Consider the following 11109-nt stretch of genomic DNA (forward strand, 5'->3'; position numbering starts at 1 on the left):
AACTACTTAATACGCATGACAGACATATTGGCTGGTCTTGAGTCTAATAACGAAATACCACATGCCTGTGCAGTAAAACATCCTGGATATAACAATTCAGACGCAACTCGACCCAGGTTACGCGTATTGTATATGACATAAAACGTCCAACCATTGCAGTCACGTGTTTTTCAAATGATTGCTCGCAATGAAAGGCCATGAAAAAGCGAGTCCTTAATGGGGCAAGTTGTCGAGGATTTAATGCATTTTACATTATTCAACAGCCGCCGACTGCACATGCATGACTTGATGTTAGGCCCAACCGCCAACCCGGGGACTCTGCTTACTGGGTCGTCAAGCTCATATGAACACTGAATAAAAGTTTTATTAAAGTTGAAACTGCGTCTCGTATTCACTGCGGAACATGACAACGACCTTTTGGCCTTAGAAATCTAGCAAGTCGCCATTTCAACTGCCATATACCGTTAAATTTCGTCGTAGCACAGTTAGGTTATAATTCCAAATATTGTTTGACCACAAATTAATTACAACACATTTAATATTTATTTACAGTTATATACTTCACTACAGCATTTTACTCCTCTATAACGCCATATTACTCCTCTATAACGCCATATTCGACCCGTGAAGATTCCGGGGTAGAATAGGTCTTCAGCAACCCATGCTTGCCGGAAAAGGCGACTATGCTTGTCGTAAAAGGCGACTAACGGGATCAGGTGGTCAGGCTCGCTGACTTTGTTGATGCATGTCATCGATCCCAATTGCGTGGATCGATGCTCATGATATCAATCACTGAATTGTCTGGTCCAGACTCGATTATTTACAGACTGCCGTCATATAGCTGGAATATTGCTGAGTGCGGCGTTAAACAACAAACCAAACCAAAACTATAACGCCATATTCATTTACAAGACAGCAACGGCGTAAGACGTATCCCCCATGTGTCTCATTACAAATGTTGAGTGACATAGTCACTAAATATTTCCAGTGAAGACCTAGGCTGACTGATTTCAACTTCTCTGTGTCTCCGATGTTTTTTAGGTAAATGCGCTGGTATCTCCGTCAAGTCAACCCAGTCTTCACCGATACTACATCCTCTTAAATGTCTCTTAAATCTATAATCAATCCGTCGTTCGATACCGAACGGAAACAAGTCACATCGTAAATGTTAATTGTTTCAGACATTTCTCTAATGCCTGGAAGTGATACATAGAACGACGATTGGAGGGGATGTTTTTTTACGTTACAATCAGCCAAAATACAACTGTATCAAAGTGGTCTGTAGAGTAATCGGACCAGGTATTGAGGGTGTGAGCATTGATTCCTGCCGTTACATACATTATTTGCCATCCTAGCACTATCGGAATGTCGGATCCCAGCATTTCGAAAAGGCCGGCGTTTGCGTGAGTACAACTCGGCAATATTCCAGCTTTATGATGGCGGCCTGTAAATAATCGAATCTGGACCAGACAAACCAGTGATTGACATCATGAGCATCGATCTACACAAGTGGGATCGATGATGACATGCAGCAACCAAGTCAGCGAGTCTGACCACCAAATCCCGTTGGTCGCCTCTTACAACAAGCATGGTTGCTGGAGACCAAGTCGCCTCGAAGACAAACCAGTGATTGATATTATGAACAACGATCCACGCCTTTGACACGCAATGAACCAATTTACCGACACCCGATCCACCAACACGCAAAGTACGACCAGCATTGGTTGCCGGGGACCTATTGAAATCCGTAACAACCACGGGGTCATAACTGAGTGGGTGTCATAAATCAGTATATGTATAATACGTAGACTCTAGTGGGGCTTTAGTGGGGCTACCTAAGTTCTCAATAGCCTAGGTTTTCATTTCCTCATCCCTCCTACGCCAGTGAAGAACGCATGCAGATAATAATGTCGTAAATTTGATAGCGAGATAGTTTAAACGCGTAATAAATTCACGCCATATTAGCAATGCATCGGCCATATTGGGGACACCGATTTTATGAAGATATATACACTGTATATGCTTGCAATGTCTCGTCAGTGAATGAAGCACTGTTTTATCTTAGTGCTAGTTTATAGATAATATTTCAGGAGTGTATTTCCAAATAATGCACTGAACCAATTCCGATTTTTATAACGTATTTGAATTATCCGTGCACCACTGTTAATATCCACATTAAGCCACGTTTTAGGTTTAGTCTCGGGAGATGACATGGTTCGTTGACGACATGGTTCACGGACAATGACGGCATGGTTCACGGACAATGACATCAGTTGACGACATGGTTCACGGACAATGACATCGTTGACGACATGGTTCACGGACAATGACATCGTTGACGACATGGTTCACGGACAATGACATCAATTGACGACATGCTTCACGGACAATGACATCAGTTGACGACATGGTTCACGGACAATGACATCGTTGATGACATGGTTCATGGACAATGACATCGTTGACGACATGGTTCACGGACAATGACATCAATGACACCAGGTTCACGGACAATGACATTGTTGATGACATGGTTCACGGACAATAACATTGTTGATGACATGGTTCACGGACAATGACATCGTTGACGACATGGTTCACGAACAATGACATCAATGACGACATGGTTCACGGACAATGACATCAGTTGACGACATCAGTGACATCAATTATATGTTTCACCCAAAAAGGTTGTACTCTTTGCACATATCAGCTGTAGCCCCAATCTCACGTTCGGCTTTTTCCGTCAAGCATGTTTGCCGATTTCTGCAGCCCGCCATGTTGCTGCCATGTTGAGAACAATAAGATTACGTCATCCACGACGTCCAAAGTCGTCAGTGATAGTGTTCACATGTTACGCTTTCTTCTTAACTTATTGTCCACTAGCTGCCAAAATGACACGCCCATAACATCGATAGGTCAATAAGAAATTGCGTTTTTATTTTATTTATTTCATTTGCAGGATTTAAATTCATTAACTTGTCAGTGTCGGCGACTGATTTACAAGTTATTTGGAAAACTCTTAACGAAACCAGTTACAGGGATATCAGAGTACACACGTCCAACCGGTACACGTGCTCGTTGATAGTAAGTTGTGTTTTACAAAGGCCAGTAGTATTTACGACTGAAATTAAAAATGTTGTGGCAAATAGTACAGTGGCTATGTCAACAGATTCCTATTCCAGGCCGCCGTGTTTAAGTACCAACCATTGAGAACTACATGTATAATCCCTAAAATGTTTGCTGTGTTTCTCTTCTACAACTACTACTACCACCACCACTACTTCTGCTACAACTACTACCACCACTACTACTACAACTAGACACTACTACTACTACTACTACTACTACTACTACTACTACCACCGCAACTACAACTACCATGACCACTACCAATACTACTACCACCACCACTACTACCACCACCACCACCACCACTACTACTACCACCACCACAACTACTACTACCACCACCACTACTTCTGCTACAACTACTACCACCACTACTACTACAACTAGACACTACCACTACCACTACCACTACTACTACTACTACTACTACTACCACCGCAACTACAACTACCATGACCACTACCAATACTACTACCACCACCACTACTACCACCACCACCACCACTACTACTACCACCACCACAACTACTACTACCACCACCACTACTTCTGCTACAACTACTACCACCACTACTACTACAACTAGACACTACCACTACCACTACCACTACTACTACTACTACTACTACTACTACTGCTACCACCGCAACTACAACTACCATCACCACTACTACTACCACCACCACTACTACTGCAACTAATACTACTACAACCACCACTACTTCTTCTACAACTACAACTTCTACCACCACCACTACCGCTACTACCATCACCACCACCACAACAGCTACTACCACAACCACCATAAGTACCATTACTACTACCACAACTACTCCTATTTCTACTTCTGTTCTATTTATTGATAGCGTCTGTATAAATGAAAGACTACCCGTTACACGGAATGGAGCAGGGTGGTAGACAACGACGTTAACGATCTTTAACATGACACGTCTCGTTAATTGAACACATTCCATGTCACTTTGCATGGACTGGACCCCAGATGTATCTGTTATTAAATCCTAAATATAAGCACTCACTCCTATGTGGGCATAGTTGGGTGTGATTAAAAGATTTTTAATGTTAGTACATGCGTATCAAAGGCATTGCACGATGACGAGAGCTTAAAGCCGCACGATGAAGTCGACACTCCTTTCGTGGCGAGAATCACGCCATGTAACGATGGTATCTACTTAATATTTAATGTGAGTCCTGTTGTAAATCCCAACTAGGTAAATGTAGTCCTACCACCTCTTTAAAACATTAAGTTTAATTGTTTATGAACTCATTATGGATAGTGCTTGTTATCTCTTTTCATTAAAAGTCGTATTTGTCCTTTGGATTTTGCGTCATAATCATTGACCCGGGCGTTCTAAACCAACACCATCAACACCCCAGCTTCGTTAATATCTAGCAAACAAGTAATACAACATTACCGTCATGCATTATACATAACGTTCAACTGCCCCGTGAATAATGGGCGTGTATTCAAACACACCATTGACACAAATGCAGGTACATAACGCTGTCAGCTCTAAAGGGCGTTTCGAAAATTGACAATACGACAGAAATTCATTTTACTTCAGGTACTTTTATCAAAGGAAAATGTGGGGAGAAAATCTTATCTATCACCGCCTACGCAAAGAAGCCAATTTGGTTCCCGCCCTGTTCTGAATACATCCGTAAATCGTCGTTCCCTGCTAATTGTTACTAACTCAGCCTTTCTGCAAATAAGCGTGGATATTGGGATACATTTTTTTCGCTTTCCTTTCTCTGAAGAGTTTCCTTCTTATTTCTATTGAAGTTCCTCCAATGGCGAAACAGAGGAGTCTCTTTTCGTTCGCACTCGACAAACTTGTAGAAGGGGTCTTTTTTTCTGTCTCAGAGGAGATATCACCGACCGTCGCGACCCCGATGGAACGAATCATTTTAGTTTGAAGGTTTCGAGTTTACTTAGACTTAACACCTCACTGTGTGAATATTGAATATTAGTTGTGTCAGAATATTGAAAGTATTTTCACAAGTGTTGGGAAAGATCCGCCTGTTTGCATGTTATTATCATGTTTCTTACACCCGTGGGAAAGTCTGACTGTCATAATTTAGCGTGATGTAATATCATTTCTATTATTAAAATAGGATATTGAAGGGTACCGTTTATGTTTGTTAACATTTATTGAGAATTACTGACACCGATATCGATATTCTACGTCAAGTAATGTTAAGTTATGTTTTGTTTTTGTTTGTTTGTTTGTTGTTTAACGCCACGCCCAGCAATATTCCAGCTATATGACGGCGTGATATATGTCTGATCGCCACATATAACGTGTTCTGGTCGCCACACATAACGAGTTCTGGTCGCCACACATATCGTGTTCTGATCGCCACACATATCGTGTTCTGATGACCACACATAACGTGTTCTGATGACCACATATAACGTGTTCTGATCGCCAAATATAACGTGTTCTGGTCGCCACACATAACGTGTTCTGGTCGCCACACATAACGTGTTCTGATCGCCACACATAACGTGTTCTGGTCGCCACATATAACGTGTTCTGGTCGCAACACATATGGTGTTCTGATCGCCGAATATAACGTGGTCTGGTCGCCACACATAACGTGTTCTGGTCGCCACACATATGGTGTTTTGATCGCCACATATAACGTGGTCTGGTCGCCACATATAACGTGTTCTGGTCGCCACACATATCGTGTTCTGATCGCCCGTGTTCTGGTCGCCACACATATCGTGTTCTGATCGCCCGTGTTCTGGTCGCCACACATATCGTGTTCTGATCGCCCGTGTTCTGGTCGCCACACATAACGTGTTCTGGTCGCAACATATAACGTGTTCTGGTCGCCACATATAACGTGTTTTGGTCGCCACACATATCGTGTTCTGATCGCCCGTGTTCTGGTCGCCACACATATCGTGTTCTGATCGCCCGTGTTCTGGTCGCCACACATATCGTGTTCTGATCGCCCGTGTTCTGGTCGCCACACATAACGTGTTCTGGTCGCCACATATAACGTGTTCTGGTCGCCACATATAACGTGTTCTAGTCGCCACACATATCGTGTTCTGATAGCCCGTGTTCTGGTCGCCACACATATCATGTTCTGGTCGCCACACATAACGTGTTCTGGTCGCCACATATAACGTGTTCTGGTCGCCACACATATCGTGTTCTGATCGCCCGTGTTCTGGTCGCCACACATAACGTGTTTTGGTCGCCACATATAACGTGTTCTGGTCGCCACACATATCGTGTTCTGATCGCCCGTGTTCTGGTCGCCACACATAACGTGTTTTGGTCGCCACATATAACGTGTTCTGGTCGCCACACATATCGTGTTCTGATCGCCACACATATCGTGTTCTGGTCGCCACACATAACGTGTTCTGGTCGCCACACATATCGTGTTCTGGTCGCCACACATAACGTGTTCTGGTCGCCACACATATCGTGTTCTGGTCGCCACACATATCGAGTTCTGGTCGCCACACATAACGTGTTCTGGTCGCCACATATAACGTGTTCTGATGACCACACATAACGTGTTCTGATGGCCACACATAACGTGTTCTGATGACCACATATAACGTGTTCTGATCGCCACATATAACGTGGTCTGGTCGCAACACATAACGTGTTCTGATCGCCCGTGTTCTGGTCGCCACACATAACGTGTTCTGGTCGCCACATATAACGTGTTCTGGTCGCCACACATATTTTGGTCTGATCGCCACACATATGGTGTTCTGGTCGCCACACATAAAGTGTTCTGGTCGCCACACATATCGTGGTCTGGTTGCCACACATAACGTGTTCTGGTCGCCACACATATCGTGTTCTGGTCGCCACACATATTGTGTTCTGGTCGCCACATATAACGTGTTCTGGTCGCCACACATATCGTGTTCTGATCGCCACACATAACGTGTTCTGGTCGCCACATATATGGTGTTCTGATCGCCACATATAACGTGGTCTGGTCGCAACACATAACGTGTTCTGATCGCCCGTGTTCTGGTCGGCACACATAACGTGTTCTGATCGTCACATATAACGTGTTCTGATCGCCACATATAACGTGTTCTGATCGCCACATATAACGTGTTCTGGTCGCCACATATCGTGTTCTGATCGCCCGTGTTCTGGTCGCCACATATAACGTGTTCTGGTCGCCACACATATCGCGTTCTGGTCGCCACACATAACGTGTTCTGGTCGCCACACATATGGTGTTCTGATCGCCACATATAACGTGTTCTGGTCGCCACACATATCGTGTTCTGATCGCCCGTGTTCTGGTCGCCACACATAACGTGTTTTGGTCGCCACATATAACGTGTTCTGGTCGCCACACATATCGTGTTCTGATCGCCCGTGTTCTGGTCGCCACACATAACGTGTTTTGGTCGCCACATATAACGTGTTCTGGTCGCCACACATATCGTGTTCTGATCGCCACACATATCGTGTTCTGGTCGCCACACATAACGTGTTCTGGTCGCCACACATATCGTGTTCTGGTCGCCACACATAACGTGTTCTGGTCGCCACACATATCGTGTTCTGGTCGCCACACATATCGAGTTCTGGTCGCCACACATAACGTGTTCTGGTCGCCACATATAACGTGTTCTGATGACCACACATAACGTGTTCTGATGGCCACACATAACGTGTTCTGATGACCACATATAACGTGTTCTGATCGCCACATATAACGTGGTCTGGTCGCAACACATAACGTGTTCTGATCGCCCGTGTTCTGGTCGCCACACATAACGTGTTCTGGTCGCCACATATAACGTGTTCTGGTCGCCACACATATTTTGGTCTGATCGCCACACATATGGTGTTCTGGTCGCCACACATAAAGTGTTCTGGTCGCCACACATATCGTGGTCTGGTTGCCACACATAACGTGTTCTGGTCGCCACACATATCGTGTTCTGGTCGCCACACATATTGTGTTCTGGTCGCCACATATAACGTGTTCTGGTCGCCACACATATCGTGTTCTGATCGCCACACATAACGTGTTCTGGTCGCCACATATATGGTGTTCTGATCGCCACATATAACGTGGTCTGGTCGCAACACATAACGTGTTCTGATCGCCCGTGTTCTGGTCGGCACACATAACGTGTTCTGATCGTCACATATAACGTGTTCTGATCGCCACATATAACGTGTTCTGATCGCCACATATAACGTGTTCTGGTCGCCACATATCGTGTTCTGATCGCCCGTGTTCTGGTCGCCACATATAACGTGTTCTGGTCGCCACACATATCGCGTTCTGGTCGCCACACATAACGTGTTCTGGTCGCCACACATATGGTGTTCTGATCGCCACATATAACGTGTTCTGGTCGCCACACATATCGTGTTCTGATCGCCCGTGTTCTGGTCGCCACACATAACGTGTTCTGGTCGCCACACATATGGTGTTCTGGTCGCCACATATAACGTGTTCTGGTCGCCACACATATCGTGTTCTGATCGCCCATGTTCTGGTCGGCACACATAACGTGTTCTGATCGTCACAGGGGCGGTCGGGTAGCCTAGCGGTTAAAGCGTTCGCTCGTCACGCTGAAGAACCGGGTTCGATTCCCGACATGGGTACAATGTGTGAAGCCCATTTCTGGTATCCCCCGCCGTGATATTGCTGGAATATTGCTAAAAGCGGCGTAAAACCATACACACTCACTCTGATCGTCACATATAACGTGTTCTGATCGCCACATATAACGTGTTCTGGTCGCCACATATTACGTGTTCTGGTCGCTACACATATCGTGTTCTGATCGCCACATATAACGTGTTCTGGTCGCCACACACAACGTGTTCTGATCGCCACATATAACGTGGTCTGGTCGCAACACATAACGTATCCCGATCGCCACAAATTACTTTTTCTCTGGAACCGTGAAGATCCGGGGTAGAATAGGTCTTCAGCAACCCATGCTTGCCAAAAGAGGCGACTATATTTGTCCAAAGGTCCAGACTCGATTATTTAGACGGCCGTCATAAATCTTGGATATTGCTGAGTGTGGTATAAACAACAAACAAACAAACAAACCTCAAAGGAGCTCGGCGCTCCGTCGATCGTCTGTATTAAAGTATATATGTGAGTTACGATCGTCTTATATCGCGAAAATCGCTGCTGTACCAGACAATCCAGTGATCGATATCATGAGCATCGCTCCACACAATTGGGATCGATGACCTGCATCAACCACGTCAGCGAGCCTCACCACCCGATCCCGTTAGTCGCCTCTTACGACAAGCACAGATGTCTTTTACGGCAAGCATGGGTTGCTGAAGATCTATTCTACCCCGGATCTTCACGGGTCAGCTCCGGAACCGGTGTCAGTGTAAGAGCGACGAACGCCCGAGAATCGTGTGATAAACAATTCAGCTGGATGTAAGAATAGGTGAATGAGTGAGTTAATATTTAATGCCACCTCGGCAATATTTCAATCATATCGCGAGGGAGTGGGATTTGGGTGTACGCCACTTTGAACGTTTTGAAGTTATATATCACGGTAGATCAGCTTAATGTGGAAGGAAATCCCGAAGTGATGCAGGTCCTATCCTTTTGGTGAAACCCACGAGCACGGATATGGTTCTGACAATTCAATTCTGGGTTCTGGGATTCGAACCCAAGACCGTAGGGTCGGACACGCCAAGGGATGCAACTCTCCGAATGGCGGTGCCTCGGACAACTGTTTTAGCCCTGCATGTCTGGAAACACCCGTAACTCGATACATCATGCATATAGTATTGCAATACTGTATTTGGAAAAATAAAAGCGATATCTCACGCCGGTGTATGCCGTGATTATATTCAGTCTGAATCAATGACGCTCTGGCTGTGAGCGTATCATCATAAATATGACTAAGAATAAACATAACGAAGAGATCGTGTTTTTTCTGGTCAAATTACATAATTATCTCATCTCGTGACTTGTAAGAGATGACAGTTTCACTCGTGGATGCTCCGCTCAATTTCGATTTGGTCAGGTCAGAGATAAAGAGGTTATTTGACAAAATAAATCAGATATCCCCGAGATAAGGTCTTTAGTCAACTGGGCTTCAAAGTGCAGTTGTTCGAGTCTTTCAAGTTTGACGTTCACACACAATACCCTATTTCCGTAACGATTTCAGTACAAATATGTTACTGTATACTCAAGGGCGGAACCAGTATTTTTATAAGGAAGGAGTCTGAAACACAAATCCTCTCTCAGTGTGTGGGGTGTGGGGTGGGTGTGGTGTGGATGTGTGTTCAAAAGGTATGTGCGTGGGTGTGTGTGTGGGTGTGGGTGTGGTGGTGGTGGGCATGGGCGGATACAGAGGGGGGTTGCGGGGGTGCCCCCCCCCCCCCCCCCCCCCCCACCACCACCACCCTTTTTGTATTTCGAAAAAAATCTTTATTTCTGTATAAATTACCACCAAAGACAATACATAGATCTTAGTTGTGCGCACACACACAAACACACACACACACAACACACACACAACACACACACACAACACACACACACACACACACACACACACACACACACACACACACACACACACACACACACACACTTTTCAAAAAAGCTGTATCCGCCTCTCGTGGGGATCTGGATACGCCTATGATTCTTCCTCATGGACATGCATTCATTATTGAACTGAGGTACAGATATATTTTTTACGTATGTTCACCCATGACTTTAATGTTTTAATGTTTTTCACTGCTTTGTGTTCATTCATTGTATGTGACAGCTTATCGCATCTTCAGCGAAACCGTGGCAGCTCCGGCGTTGCTACTGACGCGAAATACACACCGTTACATCGCTAGGAGGCTGTTGTTTTCTGACAACGTTGTAACTATTTACCCTCAGTCAACGCCTGCGGTTTGTGTTATCGGTAGCAACATTACGACGTCAGTGTTGTGGATACAACTTCATACA

This window comes from Haliotis cracherodii, unplaced genomic scaffold (assembly GCF_022045235.1).
Source record: "Haliotis cracherodii isolate W230 unplaced genomic scaffold, xgHalCrac1.p SCAF_23, whole genome shotgun sequence".
In the NCBI taxonomy this organism is placed as follows: domain Eukaryota; kingdom Metazoa; phylum Mollusca; class Gastropoda; order Lepetellida; family Haliotidae; genus Haliotis; species Haliotis cracherodii.